A 24,754-nucleotide genomic window follows, 5' to 3' on the forward strand; every position below is an offset into this window, starting at 1 on the left:
CTCAACGCAACATCTATACACCTTGAAAATATATAGGCATATTGTCAAGGCACATATATGTGAAGTTAAGTAAAGTAAAACAATACTTACCAATTTATACTTTCTTGATATTTTTGTCCGCAATATTGTGTTCACGACATTCTGATTTCACCAAACTCTTAAGTACGACAACACACAGTATGTTGCTATTTACCAACTGTAAAAATACACTTACAGAGCCAACATGGTTTAGCTCATTCAATATGGCTGCTTCCTTTGCCGCCCATCCACCAAGAAGTCTGGCCTGCCTAGTGCACATACTAGAGCAGAAGGGAGAAGAGCTCCCTTGCATCCTGAAGGCCTGGGAGATCTTCAGTCAAAAGAGACATAATTGTGTCCACATAGGGAATGGATTATGTGGAAGAGGGGTGGACATCTGTTGCACTGCTGAAGACAGATGCTTGTTAATGTGACACTCTATAATCCAATGATTTTCCATCGCTCACTAATTGTTAGATCAGTGATTAATGTTTGCAATTGTCATATTCCAATTTGGACCTGAATTGTGATTCTTGGCAATATGATTTAGACAGATCTGCTTTGCTGCTGTGCATCAACCATCACTGTTTGGTAATATTAGCGAAGGGCAAGGGACATATAGATGCCAATCGAATTATGCTGCTGGATAAGACCAAATTATGCAGCATGGTTGACCATATTATGCAGCAAAAAGTGGAAAATTATGTGGCATAATGAATCACAATGTTTTGCAGAAATATATCGTAACGTTGTCATTTACTCACTATTTATACTGTGTGGGCAATGTTGCACTGAGCACCAGTTTGACATATGAATACAGCAATCATCAACTAAAAGGTGACCAGATAACCTCAGTAAAGGGTCTGCCACCGCGCCAAATCAAGTATACCCTTTCTTTTTATTAATATTTGAACCGTTTGAGCTTGAAACAAAATAACACATAATTCGCAAAAATTAAAACAACATTTAAGAGGATGTAAATGATCTGAAAAAACGGTTAATTTGTAATGAGGCCGTTTGTGTTTTTCCTGCTGAAATATGTATATATTTGCAGGAAATGCATGGCATAGAAAGGCTATAAGAATGTATTTGCTTTATATTTTTTTAATATAATTGTTATCCCTGGTGCTATATTAAGTACTTGGAAATGGGGCCTAAAATTAAAATGATGTGACGTGGATAAACTTGTTTATTGGATCCCCTTCTCACGAAATTGAAAACCTAACAGGAACAGAATTGTGCATGACCTTATCTGTAACTATAAATCAATATGTTTCTGCCCTAAATAAGGCCCCAACAGGGGGGTTCAAGGCATTCATCAGGACAAAAGGCCCCTTAAATCTGACAAACTGTCTCTCGTTAGTAAATACTACATATGTATTTGTAAAAATATAGAGAGGTAAACATGATAGACATCAGTGATTTTTGTTTGGTTCCTAATGCCTATTAGGAAGTAAACAAAGACAAGCCACATGTATATTAGGTTCAAAATTACCACTTCCTGAAAGCGTTCAAGGCAGGAGGTTGTGCTACCTAAAATCAAAATTTTTTGATTTTTAGAACATTATAACCCAAACGTTTGGTCAATTTAATAAAAATGATGTGGTAGAGTGCCTGACCCATGCAACCAACCCTAACTTTATACCATTAACACACCACATAGCACTCATAACTAGTTCAGTTAAATCCACACAACATGTGTTTCAAAAAACTTGTTGAAAGTACGTTTAGGCATTCTCAGAGTTGTCTAATCACCCGTCATTTATAAACTCTTTGGTAACAGTGACAGAGGTGGGAGTCAACACATACATGTGAAGTGGAAAGATTTAGAGACAATAATGTGTTATCCAGACATCAGCAGCAAATTACAAGAGAACCCACAGAGAGGCATAGTTTTCACATTACTGTGTATTCATACCTGGTTTAGACCCAACTCCTCCTGCTTGCCTTGGTCCCCACAAAGTAAACTATCCTGAGCCGTGGTGTGTGGGTTGGTGTGAGGGCATATTTTTTTTTTTTTTTTTTTTTAAACCTTTATTACAGAATACAAAAGATATACAAGGATGGGTCTACAACCTTCCGGCCGGCCGCTAGCAAACAGTGGGAGCATAGACACAATTATTGAAACACAAGCGACAAGTGATAAAGGTCCCAGAAATCGAAGGAAGCGTTAGCGGCCACACCGTCCGAAGCCCCCAACTGGCGGTTCCATTTTTTATGAGAAACAATAAACAAATCCACAAGGCAGCAAAAGTCAAAGCAGCATTATGAGCTCCCCTGGGGAGGACCCTACCGATCCACAGGAATAGGGGGGGGGACGGGCCAAGACAAAAACAAAGCGAAACCGATACCCAGGACCAAGGGAACAAGCAGACTAGGGAGACTGGGCCACTGCCAAATCAGGCGTCAGAGGGCATATTTTTAAGCCATGTTTAATGTGTAACGGAATAAGTGCTGGTGCCCAAAGCTGTGCTCAGAAGCCCGGGGCTGGTGCTATATTAAATGTTCACGTGCCGAATACCAAGGCTGTCTAATCTTTAATCTACCTCCGGCCTCTTTAATCCACTACCCGACACCTCTTTCGCTTTAGCTCACTCTTGCATGTTCCTTCTTTCTCCCTTCAAGACGTTTTTTCGGTCTTTATCTTCCTTCTTCTGTCTCCTTCTTGTGTTGTTCTCAATCTTGCTCTTGGGAAATGTCTTATTATGAAAAATATGAGCCGGTGGCCCCCACCGACAACCACAGGCTCAAATTAAGCGCTGTATTTAAGCTGTTTGCTTCTAACAGAGATGTGAGACATCAGTGCTGCTGATGATGTCAGCAAAATGCAGTTAAGACTGTGTCAATGGTGATGTCATATTCTCAGAATACCTAGCCAACAAGGATTCATGGGATATGAAGTCCAAAATAAGCAAACATCCCATTTCTAGATATGACAAAATGTTTATTTGCACATTGCAATGCATAATGATATCCAACTCTAAGCAACGGGAGAAGCTTGTATGGGAGGATACCATGCCTAATGCTATGTTTATTTATTTATATAAAATATCTCTGTCCGGCAATATTTTTGTATTTGACATACATCTGTTACTTAGAAATAGCCAGTTGGCACACCCAAGAGACCACATAAGGTTTCTTAGAGTTAAAGTAATGTTTGAGTCCTAAGACTATGTAGATGGCAGATACTGAGATCAGACAAACTATTTGTCAATGTTCTCGAACTATGAATGCCTGTAAATGCTGAAGGTTACACCACAGACACACTGCTGACTGATTCAAGAGGCTAAGGGTGCAGCCACATCCAGCGTCTGAACTGTAGGCCTGCTGTAGAGTCCACCTACAACTTACATGCTCTGCGTGCATATCTCCAGAGCTGTGTATAGTGCCTGTTCACCAACAGCACCTCTGCCCCCCCCCACTCCTGCAACCTAAAACTGTGCACCTAGGATGAACAGAATGCATGGTAGAAAAAAGGGCTAAACACAGTAAGCATTGGGCGGAGCAAAAATTCACTCCCTGCAAGCACAATGTATTGAACTAACTCCAACAAATAGCCACCAAGTGACCCATGTTATGTATGACACTTTCAGGCTTTTTTAGGCAACAACATTTTGCATGCTGTGATTTTCCTGTCCATAGGTACCCTGTTACCATGACACCACATGTCGAGGATGCAACGAGCTGTTGGGTACACACAACTGGATAAAGGAACCACACGTGGCATGCAGCCCCTGAGCTGGAACGGCAGGAGCCGTGCCAGTCTTTTACACGACTGTCACAGGGGATGAATAAGCAAACTTCACTGGAGGAGCCGAGTTTGCAAAATTGAGGAAGGGTGGACTTTTACCCTTGCAAACTGGATATCTTAATATGAAATGTTTGTATAATGGAATTTCCATAATTGCAAATCTAGTTTAGGGTGTGGGTTGTTGACATTTCATGAAGTATTCCTGTGTAAAAGTTGGTGAGTATCCACAAACTTGTTATGTTATGTGTATTTCTAAAGCACGCTATCACCCACAAGTGTATCCTGGCACTGAGCAGGTGGGTGTGCCTAGCCCTGCCTATGGTAGGTAGGTTCATTGAAAAACCAAGAATTCAACTTCTTCCGAATTCAAGAAGAGAGGAGAAGGCTCTGATGAAGAGTGGGAGATTGTTCCACGCTTTAGAAGCACTGTGCGTCCTTCTGATCTGGTTCTGTGTATGCGTGGGCTGTTGACGAGGAGGGCTGCAGAGTGGAGGTGTCTGGATGGTTGGTGGAAGGAGATGCAACTGTCCAGGTTGGTAGGGCCGGAGTTGTTGAGTGCCTTGTCAGTGTGATGTTTCTAGGGTGGAAAGAGGTAGGTGACACCTTTGTATTGAACACTGAGGTAAGCGAATGAGTTTTTCCTGAAGGCAAAACACATGTTAATTCACATTTGCATTACATTTCCACATGAGGAAATGCACGAAAATTAAAATTTCACTCCCAGAAATACTTCAGGATTTTAGTGCGCCAGACGCAGATTTCCAGACATACCCATGGAATTTAAATAATTCAAAAATAGTCAGAAATTTGGTACAAACATAGGAGTAACAGCATGGAAGCATACTTTTAACTTCTCAGTGAATCAGGCCTTAGGCTTAGACCCTTCCCAAACCCCTGTAAATCATCAGAAATGTCCCTTTCCGGATGCAAAAGTGGTACAAATCACCCCCAGATTTAGTGGGGTGTAGGAGATGGCTTACTCTGGGGGGGAACGTAATCCCTGTGGATAAAACAAATCTGTGCCTTTGAACAAGAGCTCCATTCCCGTTGCGCTTAAGTCTATGCTATGTCTATGTATATTGATGGAAAATGGAAACAGGAGTCCTTGTAGTGTGCCTGGAAATCTGCCCCGTCGCAGCTCTTTCTCAGTTCTTCTGCAAATGTTTGTGAATTGAAAAAAGGTCAAAATGTACTTAGATATTTTTTTGTGTGAATCGGACTCAGAGTACACAGTTGTGCAGTGTGATGTGTTATTTGATAGACGTGCATCTCAAGTGTGCCCTTGTGTTCGAAGACATCCATTATGAGTGATCTGATCATTGTAGATCAGTAATACCTGCTACTAGGAAAACAGAGGTAGCTATCATTCCAGGGTGCAGCAATACAAAGGGATTACTGGTCAACTCTCTATGGTTCCTGTGCAATTGGGCATTACACAGGGAAGTCCGCACTTTAACCAGTAATTAGGGGCCTGCTGGAGACAAATTCCTCTAGGTTCGACCTGAAGGGTTTGTCCCTGGAAACCAATGCAGTGCTACCGCAGGCTCATGCACTAAGGCTTTGTAATGCCTTTTTGGGGAGCAACTCATGTTTCATGTAAAATGGTACAAAAGGGCAACTCGTAATGAGGGTGTCAGAGAAAAAGGCTTACTCATAGAATCAGGTAATCTAATACTTAGCACGTTTAGGAGAGTGTAGGGATACATGACTCGATCTGACCGAATATTGGTGCAGTCTCTGACATTTTACATTCATTTTTCTTTTTCTTTTCATTCTACTATGTATAGTTTGACAGAGATGTTTCAAAATGTTTTTATTTTATATGAATCCGCCACAAATTTTAAAAAGTGTATGCAGGCAGTTTCCTCTTGGATGGTTGAAAACGATCTGAAATTCAATGGGGAAAAGACTGAGGTCTTGATATTTGGTTACCAACATGACATCTGGTCCAATGATTGGTGGCCTGATGCGCTTGGCAGCTGTCCCTGCCCTGTATCCCATGGGTACAATCTAGGAGTCATAGTGGACAATTCTCTCACTGAGTTTGCAGATTAGTAGAACACGGTCCACTTGTTTTGGGATAATCAGGAGTCTCAGAAAAATTTCCCAGTTCCTTTCATTTGTCTCACAAAAACAGACCGTTATTGCCTTAGTAATGTCCAGACTAAACTATTGTAATGCCCTCTATTTGGGCATTAACAAAGGCCTGGTACGACGTTTGCAGCTGGTGCAGAATGCTGCAGCCAGGCTGGTGATGGATCTTCCGAAATACCTGTAGAAGTTAGCTTGCAGGGGCAATGATAGCAGGGACGCACGGGTAAGTAATAACAGTGCTCTCTTTATTCATTAATACAGGCTGATTATTACTAGAGGGAGAGCGCCGGGGGCCGTCTTGCCGGTGCACAGACTCGGCGCTAATGAGCCCCAAAATGGCTGCTGCGCGCCTACGTCATCGCGTAGACGCAACGACTAGACCGCAACTCTACAATACCATGCAGTTTCGGCGTCCCTCATCACAATGCACTGGCTTCCTCTGGACAATAGAATTCTCTTTTTTAAGACCCTATGCCTGACCCATAATGCCTATCATGGCCTAGGCCCTAAGACCATTAAAGCATTATTTCAGCGCTATGTTCCCACTAGGCAGCTTAGGTCGGCAAGTAAGAATCTACTAATAGTTTCAAGGTTTAAGAAGGCAAGATGGGGAAGAAGAGCTTTCGCCACTGCCGTTGCTAGGCTTTGGAACTCCCTCACGGACGATCTCTCTGGTCAGGTGTCACACTCTCTCTTCCACAAGGGTCTGAAGACTTGGCTTTTTACACAGACATCAGTCTGAGCATGTTATTTTATGTCTGAACAACAGTCCCTCCACAGCGCCTTGACGCCCTTGGGCTAAGTTAGCACTTTACAAATTTAATATTCATTCATTCATATGAAGTACGTAGAAAATGTACACAAAGACATGATTTTGTCTATCTTTAGAAAGGTACTCCTTTTTAGGTTTTCATATTTGGTTCCTACTATAGCCACTGAATTAGTATGGTCAAACAAATGGGAAATTTACGAGGGAGCATAAACTTGCAAAAAAGCTCAGAAAATATACATTTGAAAAGTAAGTCTTTTGCTAACGCAGATTTTGGAGAAAAAAATACGAGACCTACTTTTAACAAATTTCATTAAAAAAAATATTTTTAGTTTTCCATTTTTTAAAAAAAACACAAAAATAACCACACGTATTTGTGCAATCTGCAGTTGACCAGCTGAAAGTAGGAGTTCACTGGATTGTATCCATTGATTGTAGTGAAGGTTTTTGAATATCTGTGTCCTCATCACAAGTTGAACAGGGTGAGGTAGTTACCACACATATACCCTCATTAAAGGTTAGGTGGAATAGGGTGAGATCATTATGGCTCAGGTAAATACCACTACCGTGGGTTGCTTCACATTTTGATGCAGCTGGGGGATATGAAGAAGTCAGAGTGCACAGAGGCAAGCTTAAACCATTAATACTCAGAGAAAAGGCCAATATGCCAGCACTGGTAGACGTGTCGTTCACATTAGGAACGAGGTGTAACGCTCATTCATGACATATAGGGTACTGCACTTTTGGTAGCATAAGGACATTTCATTGGTACATTAGGTGTATGAGTCAGCAAAAGGAGGCACAGGCTCTGATATAGAAGTGATAGGCAAGGGTAGTGCAGAAAGCAAAGCTAAATCAAGAGAGATCCAAGAGCAGTCTGTGCTCCAAATCCACATTAAGATAAACAAGCGCTGTGGCCAACGGGCGAACATGGTGGACGCGTTCTGAAAGGGCTCCGGAGCCCGCACTGCCCTTGCTTCGTAATCCTTCCAAGCTCCGCGACAAATTGGTGGGGGTCTCGACGTCACACTCCGGTCCCCCTACCTGCATCTAATTGCGGCCTTGAGGAGTGCTGAGACAAACTGCGGCTGCACAGAGCTTAACATTCAGGGTGTGGTCACCTCGACATGACATAACAGCTGCCCGAGAGGGTCCTGAGCAGCGGCGGCGCCGAGACCCGGTGAGAGGCTCCAGCTGGATCCCCACTCCAGAGAGAGTGCTGACTGCTATGCGTCTCTGGAATCTGCCCAAGCCACCGGCCTGATAATCGTGCGGCACCTGGCCAGCAGACTTAAAAGACGTGTGGTCGGCCCTGGAGGAGAGCTGCACGTCGGTCATCGCGGGGGGCAGAGCGGGACTGCTGAGGAGCAAGCAAGCCCTCCCTGTCTCCCTGCCTACCTGGAGAGAGAGCGGTGGGGGGATTAGGGGGTGAGGCTGCAAGGGCCTACTGATGCTGGGAACACACTGGGGGATGAAGATCGCCTGGCCCCAGGCCGACGAAGATACAAGCTGCAGGCCGCAGACCAGGCGGGTGCGGACTGGGGGTGACTCGAAGAGGACAATAACCATGGCAGTCCCCCCTTTTTCCCCCGCACTGTGCCCACGCCTAAATTTGAACTACAAGTGCAGTCTAGGGTCCCGCTCGCTCGGCAGCCGCGCCGACAGGCCAGGGGAAAGGGACCCACCCATAGTTTGGGACAAGGGTCCTACACCTGCCTTCCTCGCTCCCAGGGCAAGGGCTCAGCAGGTGGTGGACTGGGCGTGGCATAGTGGTTTCGGGCTCATAGAAGCAGCATCAGGGCCGGACTGGGAACCAAAACTGGCCCTGGCAAAGTGCTCGACCGCACCCCTAACTCCCCTGCAGTTTGCCAGGGCCGGTTTCGGCCGATTTCGTTACAGTGGCCGATATTGCAGCTATGCTGCAAAAACGGCCCTGTAACAAAATTGGCCCCCCAGGGGCCCAAAACCGGCCCCAGCCCTGGCAGCCCAAGGGGTAAATGCTCAGTGCCCGCTGCGGCCAGTCCGGCCCTGGGCAGCATGGTGACCCCAAAAGCCAACCTTGCCACCATTGCGGGGGACAAAGAAGGGAAAAAAACACAGCAGAGCAGAATAGAACGGTAAGTCCTCCCAACACCTGGGCATGCTGACAGTGGATTCAAGCCGAGCGCACAACAACCAGATTCGGAGAGCCAGGAGCCATCGCTCAGAGAGATCATGGCGGCCATTCAAAGCATAAAGGGCACCTTGGAACCTAAACTTGATTCAGTAGTGGCCGAGATGACACTGATGAGAGCAGACCTAAAAAGACCTACTCTGCGACACACAACAAACAGTCAAGGACAGGCCACTGACGACCTTCAGAAACAGGTCACCTCCTTATTTAAAGATAACACTACCATACAGGCGCGTCTGGAGGACATGGATGGTAGGTCCAGGAGCAACAATATCCGCCTAGTGGGGGTTCCGGAAAAAGCAGATGAGCCCTGCACTGATCTATTTGTGAAACATTTCATCACTACTGTGCTCCAACCCAAGGGCCTGTCAAAATTCTTCTCAGTTGAGTACCAGCTACCCCCCTACACCGGGCATGCCCCCTCGCACCATTATAGCTCGTATCTTCAATCACAGAGACAGAGAGGCAATTCTACAAGCAGCTAGGTGCACCTCGGACCTGAAGTTTGAGGGAGCTACGATTGCCCTCTTTCCTGACTTAACTCTTAAAGTTCAACAGTTGCAGAGGAGCTTCATGGAAGTAAGCGTGAGCTGCGAAATCGCGAAATCAAATATATGATGCTCTTCCCCGGCAAACGTAGAGTAATAGCAGAAGGGAAAACGGCTCCCCTGGACTAGCCATGGAATGGCTGAAGGGCTGGCGTACGGTGAGTGGCGGAAAAAGATAAAGGAATCCACAACCAAAGCGTAATAATGGAGGGGGGACCCGCCGGCGGTCGCTCACCGCAAAGTGATAGTGACAGCATAGAGGACAGTGAGAGACAACTAGATGAAGACACACACCCATCGGGCCTCTGAGACGGGCCAGAGAGAGATATGCACATTTGGTTATCATTATTGTGGCCTATAAATATTATTATATTATATAATCTGTAACATCCTACAATATGCAGGTAGGGGGCAGTGTGTTTTCTCCTGGGAGGGGAGAGTCGGCCTATGGTAATATCTCTGGACAGGACTGTGTTGTAGCGACTGGTGCCGACACTCATTACCTCCACAGAACCTGAAGAAATAATCCCCCCAGCAGCAAGTTATTTGTGGCATTAGGGCGGCGCGGAGCTGTCCTGGCACCTCAAACCCCCCCAGTTGTAAGTTAACCAACATGTTGCTTTCTTTCAGGGTAGACAGGCGCCTTGTCAGTTGGGTTAACAAATAAATAATAATTTGGATTCACCAACTTACTTGACTTTCTTGTTTCTCAAAAAATTTATTTTCAAGAAGGAGTGAACTAACTCACTACTGAATGCATGCCTTGTCAGTTGGGGTTGAGTGGGCGGTTTAGTTTCCTCTGGGCAGTGTAGCAGGGTTTCTCTAGGTCATGTGGGTTAGTTAAAGTTACATTACTGAGCAGCATTGAAGTACTATTGGACGCCACAATTTGGGATTCTCCTTTGTGGGGCTAGCTCCTTGTCTCCCAACACACACCATGCCACTACCCTCTAGCCCCTAACTCATTTGAGTATCCTGTTGTTGAACGTAAATGGTCTTGGCAATAAGATCAAGCGAGGTATGGTCCACCAATTCATCCGTAAACACGCGCCCGACGTTGTATTCTTGCAAGAAACACACCTACTAGGCAACACTTGTAAAACAATGTCCAGAGAGGGTTACACTTTATTAGCACATTTGGGCTACAAAGCCGACTCACGGCAGTTGGTATCCTCATCGAGGCACTCAACTCCCTACATTCCTCACAAGGCCTGGGTCGACCCTCAAGGTAACTACGTGGTACAGATGGGTACTTGGGAGGGGATCCCAATCAATCTATGCTCTGTCTATGTTCTGCCACAGCTTCATCGCCTTATGCTGCCAAGGTTGAGCAAGATGTTGCTTTAGCTGCCAGAAAGGGTTCTACTCCTTGGGGGTGATTTCAATGCACTGCTCTCATTTGACTTGGATAAATACTCCCACGGCCCACTGGGATCCCACACTATCCAACTTTGTTACTGCCCTCGGCCTTGCCGACACCTGGCACTCACAACATCTGACAGAATGCCAGTATACCTTCCTATCTGAGGTCCACCACAGCCTCTCCAGATTAGATTATATTTTCACTCAATCCATCCACCTGGCACGAGTGGCAGAGGTGCGACACCTGGCCAGGGGGATCTCAGATGAATCCCCGGTGTGGCTAGATATATGGGGACATGCCAATACAACCCGCGGCACACGACCTATCAATGCCTGACATTTTAAGGATGCTAAACTCATTGGGGATTTGACCCATACCACGACTTCCTACTTCAAGCTCAATGAGGGGTCAGTTGACTCTTACTTGATGCTCTGGGAGGCCTACAAGGCGGTCATCTGGGGCCGAGCGTACTCTCAATAGTGGGATAAAGACGGGACAAGCAAAAACAAAGTCTTACACTGGAGAAAGAAATAAGAACTTAAGTGAGGGCAAGTCGAATTAAGTCAGTTTGCATACCCTCCGCCTCAAACAGAAAGAATAAAGAGAACTATTGGAGGACAGGGCAAGAATTTCCCATATCTTGTCTCAACGACATCTATATGAAGTGGGCAACAAAATGGGGAAACTACTTGCATGGCTGGAAAAGAGAGACGGAGTAAGGGGATGGGTATCATACATTACCACTGATTTGGGCGTGACCATTTTTGATCCAGAGGGAATAGAGGAAATATTTGCGCAATACAATGTGCATCTCTACTCACCCAAAACACATTGGTAATGCTTGGACACTGTAGATTTCCTGAGAGATATAGAACTCTTCACTCTTACAGAGGAACACCGAACCTTCTTGGAAGCGGACATTTAACTGCACGAAGTAAACCAGGCGTTGCGATCACTGAGCTCTGGCAAGGCAATGGGACCCAATGACCTGCTTATTGAACTCTATAAATGTCTCACCTCCAAACTGACACCTCAGATACTTAAAATGTGGAGAGAAGCGCAAGAGTTGCTTTTGCTCCCTGGGGATGAACGACTTGTGACAACAGACGTAATACATAAAGCCGGAAATCCACTAGAGCGCTGCAGCTCATATTGTCCCATTTCCCTACTCAACATTGAAATCAAAGTCCTTGCCAATCTTCTCACAAATTGGCTTCGTCAGGTGATCACCTCCTTGGTCCCTCCTGACCAATCCGGCTTCATGCCCAACAGAGGGAGGTGCCTCAACCTGTGCAGGCTGTATGGGCAATGGCGGGTTCAAGAAATGACGAGGTATCCACAATGGTACTGTCTAGGGATGCCTCGATGGCATTCGACATCCTGGATTGGACCTACATGTTCGGAGTGCTCAAAAGCATGGAATTTGAACCCAACTTTCTGGGTTGAATGCGCTTATTATATAAAGACGCGATAGTCCATGTCAAAGTCAATGGCATCATGTCCCGTAATTTCACACTGTACAAGGAGACCAGACAGGGGTGCCCACTCTCCCCGTTGATATTTGCACTTGTCCTAGAGCCTCTAGCAGTGTGGGGCTGACAAGACCCGTTCGTGAGAGGCATTACCTGGGGGGAATCGTGGGAAGAACGTATATCCCTATAAGCAGACAACATTCTATTTTATGTAACTAAACCCTCCCGCGACAATTACCCGACTGACCCATATCTTGCCAACTTTTGGCCAATATCCGGGTTCACTGTTAATTGGGATAAATCTCTTATGCATTTAATAACAGGCCCTATGCCTGCACTGCCTGGAGGCGTCTGCCTCCCCCTGTCAACTGGATGTTTCAAATATCTAGGTACCCACGTTACCATGGATCCCCTCCTTTCCTATCGATTAAACTTAGCACCCATCCGTGAGCGCTTCGAATCGGACGTACAACACTGGAGGACTTTCCCTTTTAGGGTGAGCGGCAGTGTTTAAAATGATAACATTGCCCCATATGCTTTATGCACTGCAAAACACCCCCCACTGAATACCTGACATGTTCTTTCACACTTTATAAACCATAAAGATCCCCCCTTAGAAACAGGTTTTATAGATGAGTAACTTAAATGTCCTCCCGGGTAATGTGCGTTCTCCACAATGGTAGAGAGGAACACACAGTGTTGTTAAAATACCCCTCACACACCAAAAGGGCCCTTGGTGTCATGCTTCATCATAGGGGGGACCTAATACGACAGGACACTATCCCAGTAACAGTCGACAAGACAGGCACCCCGTTAAAGGCTCATGGGGCAATTTTACCACGCATTTCGAAAGAGTTACTACATGATACTTAATTAAGTATCCAACTAGTTAATTGGGAATCGATATGCACTCTAAACCTCATGATTATTAGCATACATTTGTAGCACACATTATATTCGTGAGTGTAGATAGGGATCATTCAAGTCCTGAAGAAGAAGCCTGGGGAGCTTCGAAACATGTAGACACACCTAGGAGGAACAGCTCATTGAGGCATATTCACCCCCGCCCCCCTATTTTCTACTGATACCAGCTCACAAATCCATTAAAAATTCTTTATAACTAATGAGCCAGGTATTTTTTAACTTCACTCACCCATCCACCTCTGACCCTTGCACTCACTCCCTTACGAAACACATAGTCGTTTTTTCACAGACCAAAAGGTGCTCCCACGTAGTCGTAGGTTGTAGCACGCCCTGTCCCGTAGAGGGGCGGGAAGACCCCTATGATGAAGCATGACACCAAGGGCTCTTTTGGTGTGTGAGGGATATTTTAACAACACTGTGTGTTCCTCTCTACCATTGTGGAGAAGGCACATTACCCGGGAGGACATTTAAGTTACTCATCTATAAATCCTGTTTCTAAGGATGGATCTTTATGGTTTATAAACTATTGAAGGAGAACGTATCCACCTCCAACTACTGTTGTTAAGTAGTACCTCTCCACTCCCCTTTTGTTCTTTTCAAGTTCTTTCACACTACAGAATCCCTTCTCCATCTGCTTTTGTTGAACACATCCCCACCACAATAGCCTTCTCCAAGCTGATGCGTGGGGTGTACAATGGAGGTATTGGTCTCCCTGACATTAAAAAATATTACTGGGCATCGCACTTAGCAGAGGAACCTCATAGAGACAGCCTCGCTGTGTGATGTATGGAGGAATTACAACATGCTTATGTGGGTGGAGTTGCAGGCTCAATACGATTTGGCACCTACTGAGCTTTTCAGGTATCTACAGCTCCAGCACGCCCGTAAGGCCAACATTCCAAATGGCACTTCTATTTCAGATTCCTCCCTCCTAGAAGACACAGTCGTCGCTGAACCATTACCCCAAAAACAGTCCCCCTAATCTACAAAAAACTAATACACAACTCACCCAATACCCTTACAGCACTCAAGACTCAATGGGAGGGAGATGTTGGAGACTGTGATGATGGGGAACAGAAAGAGGCACTGGGAACTTTTCATGAAGTGGCCATACATGCAGGGTTTCGACTGATCTATTTACGTTTATTGCACCACGCTTTCTACAAACGCACCACAATCTGAGATCTCTGTCTCTGGGGCTGTGGTGAAAGAGGCACTTTCTTCCACATTATATGGTCATGCTCGATTGTACAAACCTTTTGGACAGAACTACAGAGAATCATGGGAGAGGTAACAGCAGTGGTCCCCCAGACACAGCGAAAATATGTCTTTTACACATTTGGGGAAATGAACCACCACCAAAATACACTAAGATATGAATGTTATTGGGACTAATGGTTGCCAAACGAAACCTTGCACACCTATGGGGGGCTGCAGGGGCCCGACAGTGGTGAAGTGGGAGCTAGACATGGATTGGTGGATGATGAATGAGAAATCGATATATTTGGGGGAAGGTTGTCTACGCAAGTGGGAGAAAGTCTGGGCAGGATGGCGCTCATATAGAGGCTTAAGCACTGAATCCAGTTTGATCTATGAAGATCCAGAGCAAGGCTCCCCCTGACTTGAAAGAGACAATTCTGTAAAGCGTGAGCCTCCACAACTTATGTAGCTATTTTAGTCTACTTGTATTACTTGGATGGGGTCCCTCCCTTAAAGTGGCATACACAAATGTACTATGATGCTCTGCTGCTAATTCTTTATTGTTTTACTTATTGTTCTTTTTTTCTTTTTGAAAATAAAAAGATCGTTTAAAAAAATAGTTACACGGTAGCCACAAATTTAAGAATCCACTCCCCTACTCTGATTGAAGTCTGCAACACTCCTGCTAATTGATACTCACTAGAGATAAGCGGTTACACTCTTGCGGACACTGCAGGAAGAAAGTGCATGATTGCTGCCAATAAACCTGCGCATCGTCACTCTGCCATCGCTCTACCATCATTCAATGTGCAGATTGGATGTCTACAGCCACTGCTTCCTGGTGGGAGTACTGGTGGTGGAACGGCAAGCCGGCTTCCCTCTGACCCACTACAGGAGCTTAAGAGACCATCGTCTAGACAGCACCTGCCTAGCTCCCCCGTGAGGTAAGGGGCAAAGAGCTCTCATTCAAAAGATAAAATCATAGTACCACATTCCCTTTAACAAGGATGGTTATATACTATATACTTCCTCAACAAGCTGCAGAAGGAACAGCATCACTGATTTTGTTAGACCTCAGTGCAGCATTCGATACTGTAAATCACACTAGGCTCCTACAAAGATTAGATATCAGGGGGTACTGCCCTATCTTGACCAAAATCCTTTATGTATGACCGCACTTTCCGGGTACATACTCACCAATATAGACTAAAACCTCACCCATTAGCCTAAGGCGGGCCTCTGGGTTCTACTCTGAATCCACTGCTCTTCAATCTGTATGTAAAACCTTTGGCAAAGATAGTGGAAAACTGTGGCCTCACACTTTTTTTATGCAGATGATACGTAAATCCTAGTATCTCGGTCATCCAAGGATAGTCAGAATGCGAAGGCCCTCAATTCCTGCCTTTCCCAAGTCTCGTAATGGATGGGTGCGAACTCCCTCAAGTTAAACAGAAACAAGACGGAGGTCTTGTTGGTTGGCAATCTCCCTGGGGACCCCACACGTGCCCTACAGCCATGGGTAATCTTGCCAGCCCAGTGTCGGTCGTAAAGAACCTTGGAGTTTAGCTTGATGACACACGTACCATGAGCCGTCAGATTAATAAGGTGGCAGCCACTTGTGTTGGCATCTTGAAATGGCTCAGGAAGATTCTCTATTGTCTCCCTACCTCCGCCCAGAGAACCGGGGTCCAGGCCCTAGCTATTTCTAGACTGGACTATAGGGATGTCTTATATCTTACTTAAACGCCTCCAGATTGTACAAAACGCTGGTGCACATCTTCCGCTCCACCCTCCAAAGCTTAGCTACAGAGCTTACACTGGTTGCAGATTGAATGACGTGTGCAGTTCAAGGCTCAGTGCGGCATGCACAAATACGTATCAAACACCGCCCCATTTTTCCTTTAATCCGTGGTGTCCTTGTATTCACCTGCACGCTTGTTGTGTTCAAGCTATCTTAAGTTGGCCGCAACACCCAGAATTAGGAAATCCCTCCAAAGAGGCCGAGCGTTCTCTTTTCTTGGACCACAACTTTGGAATGATCTGCCTCTAACATTAAGACAGTGCCACTCACTCCCCGTGTTCCGCAAATTGTTTCAAACTTGGCTGTTTCTACCTTTGGAATTTTCCTAAATATTTTTCCTCTTGGGCAGCACTCTGGTGCAACCTTCATTCCGCAATCAGCTTAGCGCTGGGAAACCTTTTATAGGTAGCCATGCGCAGAGGCGCAACTAGAGCCAAATTTCGGGGGGCGGCTAAGAAAAAATTTCGGGGGGAGCTGAATCTTTGAGCAATAGGCAGAGTGGAGCTGCAGGGGCTCTTAGAAGGGGTGAAACAACAGCAAGGCCTCATTAACATGCAAATGGTCTTTTAAAGACCTGTGAAGTGCTCGGGTGCGGCTGTGTGGGTGCCCGGGAAGCTGTCTCATCCCGGGCTGCCACACACGACGGGGGGGGGGGGGGGGGGGGGGGGGGTGGCTGAAGCTCTTTGAGTCCAATGGGTGTTGCGCGCCTCGCCATGCGCTATATAAAACACGCATAATAATATATTGCTTTACTTACTCCTAACAGGCCTCTGAGTATATTGCATTTAGTAAGGAAAGAAAGTAACTGCACTGCCTATGTGGACTCAAACACATGGCTAGGACCCTCATAAGGCAAAACTCCCAACATCATGAAGGAGATTGGCAACAACCAATGACTGCAATGTGGGTCATCAACGCATGACTGACACCTACAACAACCAACTGCTAGGGGGAAGGCAGACCAATTGCTTCTTTCTATGTACGTAGGTAGAAGCTCTCAGTATGACCGACACTTACAACAAGCAATGGCTATAGGGAGGGCGGACCAATTGCTTCTTTCTCTGTATGTAGGTATAAGCTCTCAGTATGACCGACACTTACAACAAGCAATGGCTATAGGGAGGGCGGACCAATTGCTTCTTTCTATGTACGTAGGTATAAGCTCTCAGTATGACCGACACTTACAACAACCAATGGCTATAGGGAGGGCGGACCAATTGCTTATTTCTCTGTATGTAGGTATAAGCTCTCAGTATGACCGACACTTACAACAACCAATGGCTATAGGGAGGGCGGACCAATTGCTTCTTTCTCTGTATGTAGGTATAAGCTCTCAGTATGACCGACACTTACAACAACCAATGGCTATAGGGAGGGCGGACCAATTGCTTCTCTCTCTGTTGATATAAGCTTTACAAGATACCTTAAGCTGTCCCCAGACAGCCATAAAAGGAACTGATGTCCAATGAATTCCAGGAACTCATCAGTCAGCTGATTATTCAGTTGTGTTAGAAAAAAAATAACCAGACTAAATGGCGCAACCTCACAATGTAATGTGAACTTTTCTTAAGAAAGTTGTACCAGTAAAAGGAAGGTCAGAAATTAGTATATTTGAAAGTGAAATGAAAACTTAACAACGAGTATTCTTTCACTACAGAAAAATGCGTGTGTATGTGTGTGTATATATGTATATAAATATATATGTGTATGTATATATATTTTTTTTCTGATACTAGAATGCCTTTGGTTCAGATTGATGGTTGTCTTGCAGTACATTTTAGCTCATAGCTTAAGATGGGAGAGGAGTTGGCCTAACGGCTATAGTGGTCGACTTCGAATCTGGGGAACCAGGTTCGAAGTTTGGCAATGACGCTGAACATCCTGTGATTCTGGGCACTTAATCTCCCCGTGCCTAACAAAAATGAATGTGTCCTCGTGTAACGCAACTGGTGCTATGTAAGGCGCTCTGATACCTTCGGGTCAAGTTTGTGCTATATAAAACTCCATAAAATAAAATTTAAAAAATATAATAATTATTACTCCTGGATTTGAAATACACCCAGGAACTTGTGCCACAGCTTAGTTTTCAGCTGATCAAAGTGCGAACTCATCTGACAGCCTATAGCAGCTAGACAGTTCTCTGCCCATCATAACTCAGTACTGGTACAGCTAGTATCTAAGTTAGAGTACGTCTTTGAATGTATCACTTGTGAGAGCAGGGCCGGACTGGGCGTAGCGGGCATCTGGAGTTTCCCCGGGAGGCTGGACAAGTGTGGGCTAGTTTTGCAGTTGTCTTGTTACTGGGGGCCAGTTTTGCAGGGATGCTGCAATATAGACCCCCAACAACAAAACTAGCAGTGCTTCACACTTGCAGACCCCCCACCCCCACGAGGAATGTCCAACAAAATTGCCAGGGCTGCTTTGGGTTCCCAGTCCGGGCCTGTGTGATAGTTGGGTCCTTGGTACTTTTGAAGGGTGCCTTGTGTGTCTCAAGGCACCAGACTGATCCTGGGCAGACACAGCGAAGCCCCCCACTCCCTCCCCACTATTACCATGCCAGGATACCCCAACCCACCGCACTGAAAAGAGTGCAGCTAGGAAGCATGCTCCCTGGGCTCGCACTCTCTGCTCAGACTGCTGACACACTCCCAAAGTGCATGATTGTTAAAGAGACTGCTAAAGAAGTGAGCAGGTGCTGAGCTGAATCAGTGCTCATGAATAAGCCCTAATAATATTCGTTGCCTCAATCAACGACCAAGAAATAAATATCTCTATCAAAAACAGCCCAGCCAGCCAGCTCAGCGGCGAATACGCTATTTCAACCACAGTCATTTCTTTAAATTAGAGAGACCACACTCAGGAGCTAGAATACTGTGAGACTTTACTTCACCCCCTTTGCAAAGGTAGAAGTGAACAGGATCTAATGGGAGCTGGGATCCACTAGGTTTATTTTTCTTCTAAAATAGTCTATTCATTTATATGTTATTTCACTGTTAAATCATTTTCATCTTTACTTTACAGTTGTACATTAAGCTCTTTTGTACCTGAATGTTTTACCTCCCTTCCTGATTAGCACATCACATTTAAATTGAATTATAATGTTGCTAGACCAATTTCCTCCTCATCCTAGGACCCACCTCTGCTCCAGTGCCACACTGCCTTCAGGTGACAGTGCCGCTACTCGTTTGTCACCCCTCAACCTCTGGCCTTCTGCATGTTTAGAAACTAAAATGTAAAAAAGATTTCAGAGAAATTCGTTTTTGGATCTGAAGGATGGTGCATGTCAAGCATGTAATGAAGTTTCAGAATACACCTACTGGAAGCAGATGGAGCAGCCTGTGCAGCGGGAAAGAACACGATGTGCCCAAGATCACACAGAATCATATGAAGGTGAATGAGAACCGAAATCTGTGAACTCTAGAATCATATACCGTGATATGTAGTAGTAAATATGGAGTGAATTAGCACAACTGTACAGCACACTATATTTGTGAATTGTGTCTGTGCTCAGCAAACTGCGTCCAACAAATGAATGCATCGTATCATTATTTATAGGCAAATATTGCACAACATTAGATTTGTTATTTACATGTTATTTAAGGGTTTCCGATGCCAGAAATTAAAATAACACCAAGTCCATGCTTTACGCCTCAGTGACTATGGAGCGACCAGGGAATTCAGAGAAAGACTGTAGAATTCATTCAATAATAATAAAGCTGATCATTGTTTTAAGTGTATATAGTGCTTTACATCGCACTTCTGCCTTTTCTACATCTCTAAATAACAAGTGTTGCTATCGCAAAATGTGATGCTATGGAATTTACCGACCTCAGAAGGATAGAAGGCTATGTCTGCCTTGCCAGAATTCAAACTCATGACTTTCAGTTCACCGTCTATTTTCGGGGAGAGTGCTAACTCATCGAGACATCTTGCTGAGCCATCTTCACAAAGGTACTCCCAAAAACATATAGCTTACTATAGCATGAGAATTTGTTTCCTCGTGTGAGCGAGTTACAACTTTTTTCAAATTCACAAACATTTCACTTGACACCCAGTTTTGATTTATACATTGTGTATATACCCACAGAATATGGTTGGCAGATGACATGACCTCATCAAATGTAGGCATGTGTAGCTTGCTGTTGCATACAATTAAGAAGTGAAATAAATATCCTTTCATGTCTGTTTTACTTTTCTTCAACAAAACATTTTTCATAAATAAACTTTGTTAGACACATCTTGATCTTGTAAATGTCCAACTTTTTTGCCCTCCTTCACTGCACTTTTTACCCTCCTTACGCCAGGTCCTTTTAGTTTTAAGTATGGTGGCCCCAAAACTGAACTGCAGCATTTATTTCAAAACATTTGTGCATGTCCCAGAGGTCTATTACTTGGCTGGTGGTCATAAAATGTGCATAACTCTAAGAGGGGCTCGGTTCATTCTAATGTGTGCGGTAACTGCTGATACAGCCCCCCCACTCCGACTTTTATCAGTTGCAACAAAAATAGATCACCAGTGACACCAAACCACTCGAAGCCAGGGAGCTGCCCACAGCACGCTCACGGGGAAGATATGAAGCAACTTACATATTTTACTTCACTGGGGTGTAGTTTAGATGTTTCTGGCTGTGTGACTAACCAGTAAGTTATAGTTATGCATGTGTAAATGATGACTCAATCCAAGAGTAATGCACACCTACTCATGGAAAATGTGTCTTAAATAGGGTCCTGAGATCTTTATGGCCATCATCTCCTGCCCACGGCGCCCCTTCCCTCTGTATGCACATGTGTAAAGGCGCGTAGACCCATTTTACTACCCACTCGTGTCCATTTGTATTATTAACATCAGCACAGTAAATGGATGCCAGCCTCGCAGTGTTCAGCTATTTACCATAAGAATCCGTGTTAGGGGCATGGAGTTTAGGATAATTAATAGTGGCTCGTGACAGCACAATAGTGAATACTCCAGAACGTGCCAGGTGTGTAGTTACTGTTTTACTTGCGACTCTTTGCTGCTCTTTGGGAGTAGTGCGGAAATCCCGGTTTCTGGGAGAACTGGAGTTAGTCAGGATTCCAAGTTGTGTGGTAATTAATGCACATCCACAATTTTGGCCAGATATAGTTTTTTAGGAAAACCCTGATAAAATACATCAGTGGCAAATAGAAAAAAGAGGAAACATTCAGTAAATGTGCGCAAAACACCACGCACATGCCTCGTTCAGACCTGCACAACTTGGAACTGGTGTGTATTTCCTGCAGTTGCAGAACTTACAAAATGCGATCATTCCCACTTAGTGAGTGAGGCCCTTCGAAGCTACCTGCCAATGACATAAGAACATATCACTTTTGTCTCAGCTAGAACCCTCCACTAACTGAGCATCTGTATCTTTAAATAGACAGCTGCAAAACAACTTTAACACGCAGCAGTCGTAAAGATACTACTACTAGTAAAAGACCTTTGTGAAGAGCAAACGATCGCAAACTTACACAAATGTGTACATTTAACTTTGTGAACCAGGCCCCGAATCTCTACACGTTTCTACACAACCTGGTCCAGAGATTTTTTAACCTGCTTACATTAAATTGATTCTAATATATCTTTGCAAACATTTCTAACTGCTTTGTCACTGGACAGATGCTGCTTTTATTCTTGTGATCCGCAATGAACATGAAAGAAAAAAATACCAACCGGTTTGTGTGAAAGGTGACGGTTTGACAAAATATTATAAGGAATAAAATACCCTCTGCCTACATTAAAAAGATAGTGCAATTCACTTCAGGGTTCCACGACCTAATAATTGAACTTGCCTTCAGCTTCATTCCTCTATATGGTCATGGAACTCCTCGTCATCTTGTAATATCCTTATAATGTACAGTAGGGAGTACTTGATCCCATATGTCACAGCAGTAACCTGTTCGCATTTTATAAATGGGATAACAGTACAGTTGTGATGTCATCAATATCCCATGGTCGCTGATTGATTTCAGGCCATATAATTCGTTCTGGCTATAGATTCTGCATGCAGGTGGGCCAAAAATATATACATTACAAACTACAACAATCAGCCTTGTTGTTCAGTATACCTTCAAATGTAGTAGTCACGCACACAGACATCATAGTAGGTCATTATTTTTTCAATATGGCAAAGAAAACAACGTGTTGAAACAATCACCAGCTGCTGATAGCCTAAAACAGAATTAAATTAAACACAGCCTAAAACAGAATTAAATTAAACACAGCAAAGCTAACTATTGTGCTCTGAAGGGATCTCTCCTCAACTGCAGACACGGCTTTTGAGGCAGAACTAGTCCTCGAGGTGGCTTGAGAGAGAAACACGAGTGGAATCCTTTTGCCGTCTGTGGGCCTCTATAACATGTATTTCTAATCGCTCAAGCACAAGGGTTCTATAGAAATTTGCATCCAAGCGCCGCTTTAACCGCAAAGTGTTGCTGTCAACCCAAAAATAGCAAAACGTCAGACTTACCTCACTCAGAATATGCCGACGACATTATTCCCTCTCGCGCCTGTAATCCACGGCCGCCCGTCTCTTCATTAGCCTAGTTACATAAATCCAGGCCAAGCTAAGATCCGCCCCTCCTCGCGCCAGTTGTAGGTCTTATTATGGGACCAGGTCAGGTGGACTGATTTGTATCGATGACGACTGGCAGCTGACGAGATCCCCGATAGGCCTTGTCACCACATCTCGAAGTAATGCCCTTCCGCGGCCCACCTTTCTCCACAAAGAAAATAGTGCTTTGAGAGCTGTAGGGGAAAAGAGGTCTGCCCTGCTGCAAGCGGGTCCTTCGAACTAGATTACAGGTTGCAGATTATAGGATTAGTCTCGGATGCCAGCTGCATCCCTGTGTCACGAAGGTGCCTTGAGTCTGTCTAGGCACTGAGCAACCTGGGACTTGTAGTTTTACTATTTCCCTTATGAGGATGGACCTACAATTCCCCATAATGCCGTCCGGTCTGCTCTTGATTTAGAGTCAGGAGTGGCTGAAGGGCGCACTATCAGCAAGATTTGTGCGTGAGTTAAACGCTCCCCGCTGCCCTCGGCTGAGATTGGCAGGTCGCAAGTTTGAAACCCGATACAGCAATTTCCTGAACTGAGACAATTAAATCAGACGATATTACCACTCACTTCAGTGACTAACGCATGACATCAAGCCTCAAACATACAGAATAACGTATAGTTGCCATAACCTGGCATTAGCTGACATTTATGCACAAATATATTTTCGAAATGAGGCCAAGGAGAGGGTTCTTACTGATGAATGTTTAACAGGCTGGCATCACTTCAAACAAGCGAAGACCTTTCTCCTTAGCGCTAGGAAACACGACTGGGTGTGTGGAGGGCACTGTGCAAAAGCCCAACAGTATTACTTGCACAACAAGAAGGTTATCTTTTACATTTTGAAAGTCTAGCTGTTGTAAAGTTCACATGAACCCAAAATATTGGGAAAAAAACAAATCTTACCTCTGCAGCAGCACCACCCATCACTGCCTTTGGGGTCACTTCAAAGAGACTGTTATTCAGTCTCATCACTTCAGAACTGAAGGGTTTTCAGTCTTATATACACGAAGCCATAGTTGTTGCTTATTTATCTTATGCTACTAACAACCATTGACGAAGCCAATAGTCCTGGCTTGTTGTAGGTGTAATGTTACGTGTATGATATATGTGGATGCAATGGCGGAAACAGCAAAATACCAGTGGGGCGGCGCACTATGCTAAGCACAGATTTTTAGCCTAGGTGTTTTAAGACACGTCCTTAATTACATCGGCCACGCCCCTTTGAGAGACCCCCAGCTTTTTCATGCCACTTAAAGCCCTCCCCCTATTATTACCCGAACCTAAAACCTAGACTACTATGCTGAAGGTTTTCAATACTACGAGGCAGGAACTCCGATCCCACATGAATAGACAAACGCCAAATCGCACTAGATAACCCGAACACTGGAAATTCATACCAAACAAGGAGCTGGTACCATGTACTGCTACTCTGCCCCACACCTAGCTACATCCACTGTAACCACCACCCTGAGATCATGAGGTCATTGGGAGATGCAGAGAGACCTTGAGCGGCCTCTGGCAGATCCTCGTGCAGTCAAGGCCGTCCACAAACCAACGCTGCCTGCCACAAGTTAGTGGATAAAAAGTATATTTGATGCTTGTGTGGCATAACACTGCAACATGTTCTTGACTTCCTAATATGCCTAACTGAAGTGTACTGCCCTATTTCTTGTCCCATTTTATGTTTATACTTCTGATGGCTATCTTGTACCTTCTTTCACAATTTCCTAAATTTTAATAAAAAAGATTATAAGCAACAAACAAAAAGTCTCATTACTGAGCTGAATTGCCAGTTCATCCCCAACAGGATATCGGCGCTGCGCACCCAACACGCGCCCTGCTTCGTCCACCAAGTCCGGGTACATCATGTCTGGGCAGAAGTAGGGAGACCAGGAGTCCCGGATTTGCCGGGACAGTACCGGGTTTTCATCAATTGTTCCGGTATATGTTAGCAAATTGTGCACAAGTCCTGGTTTTCAAAAAGGGTCGAATGTTAGCAGGGGAAGGCACGATTTTGTGTTTTCCATGGTAGGAGAAGCTAGGAGCTCTCAAAAGAAAGCAAA

General features: G+C 44.7%; 1 protein-coding gene across 1 annotated transcript in view; it reads right to left on the reverse strand.

Annotated features, from left to right (window-relative positions):
- Positions 1 to 22,873, reverse strand: part of RP1L1 (RP1 like 1) — a 181,226-nt gene extending 158,353 nt beyond the window's left edge. The window contains exon 1 of the mRNA XM_085610419.1: positions 22,599 to 22,873. The gene's annotated coding sequence lies outside the window, so the exon portion shown is untranslated. The remainder of the gene's footprint in view (positions 1 to 22,598) is intronic.
- Positions 22,874 to 24,754: the final 1,881 nt, after the last annotated feature.

This window comes from Triturus cristatus, chromosome 6 (assembly GCF_964204655.1).
Source record: "Triturus cristatus chromosome 6, aTriCri1.1, whole genome shotgun sequence".
In the NCBI taxonomy this organism is placed as follows: Eukaryota; Metazoa; Chordata; class Amphibia; order Caudata; family Salamandridae; genus Triturus; species Triturus cristatus.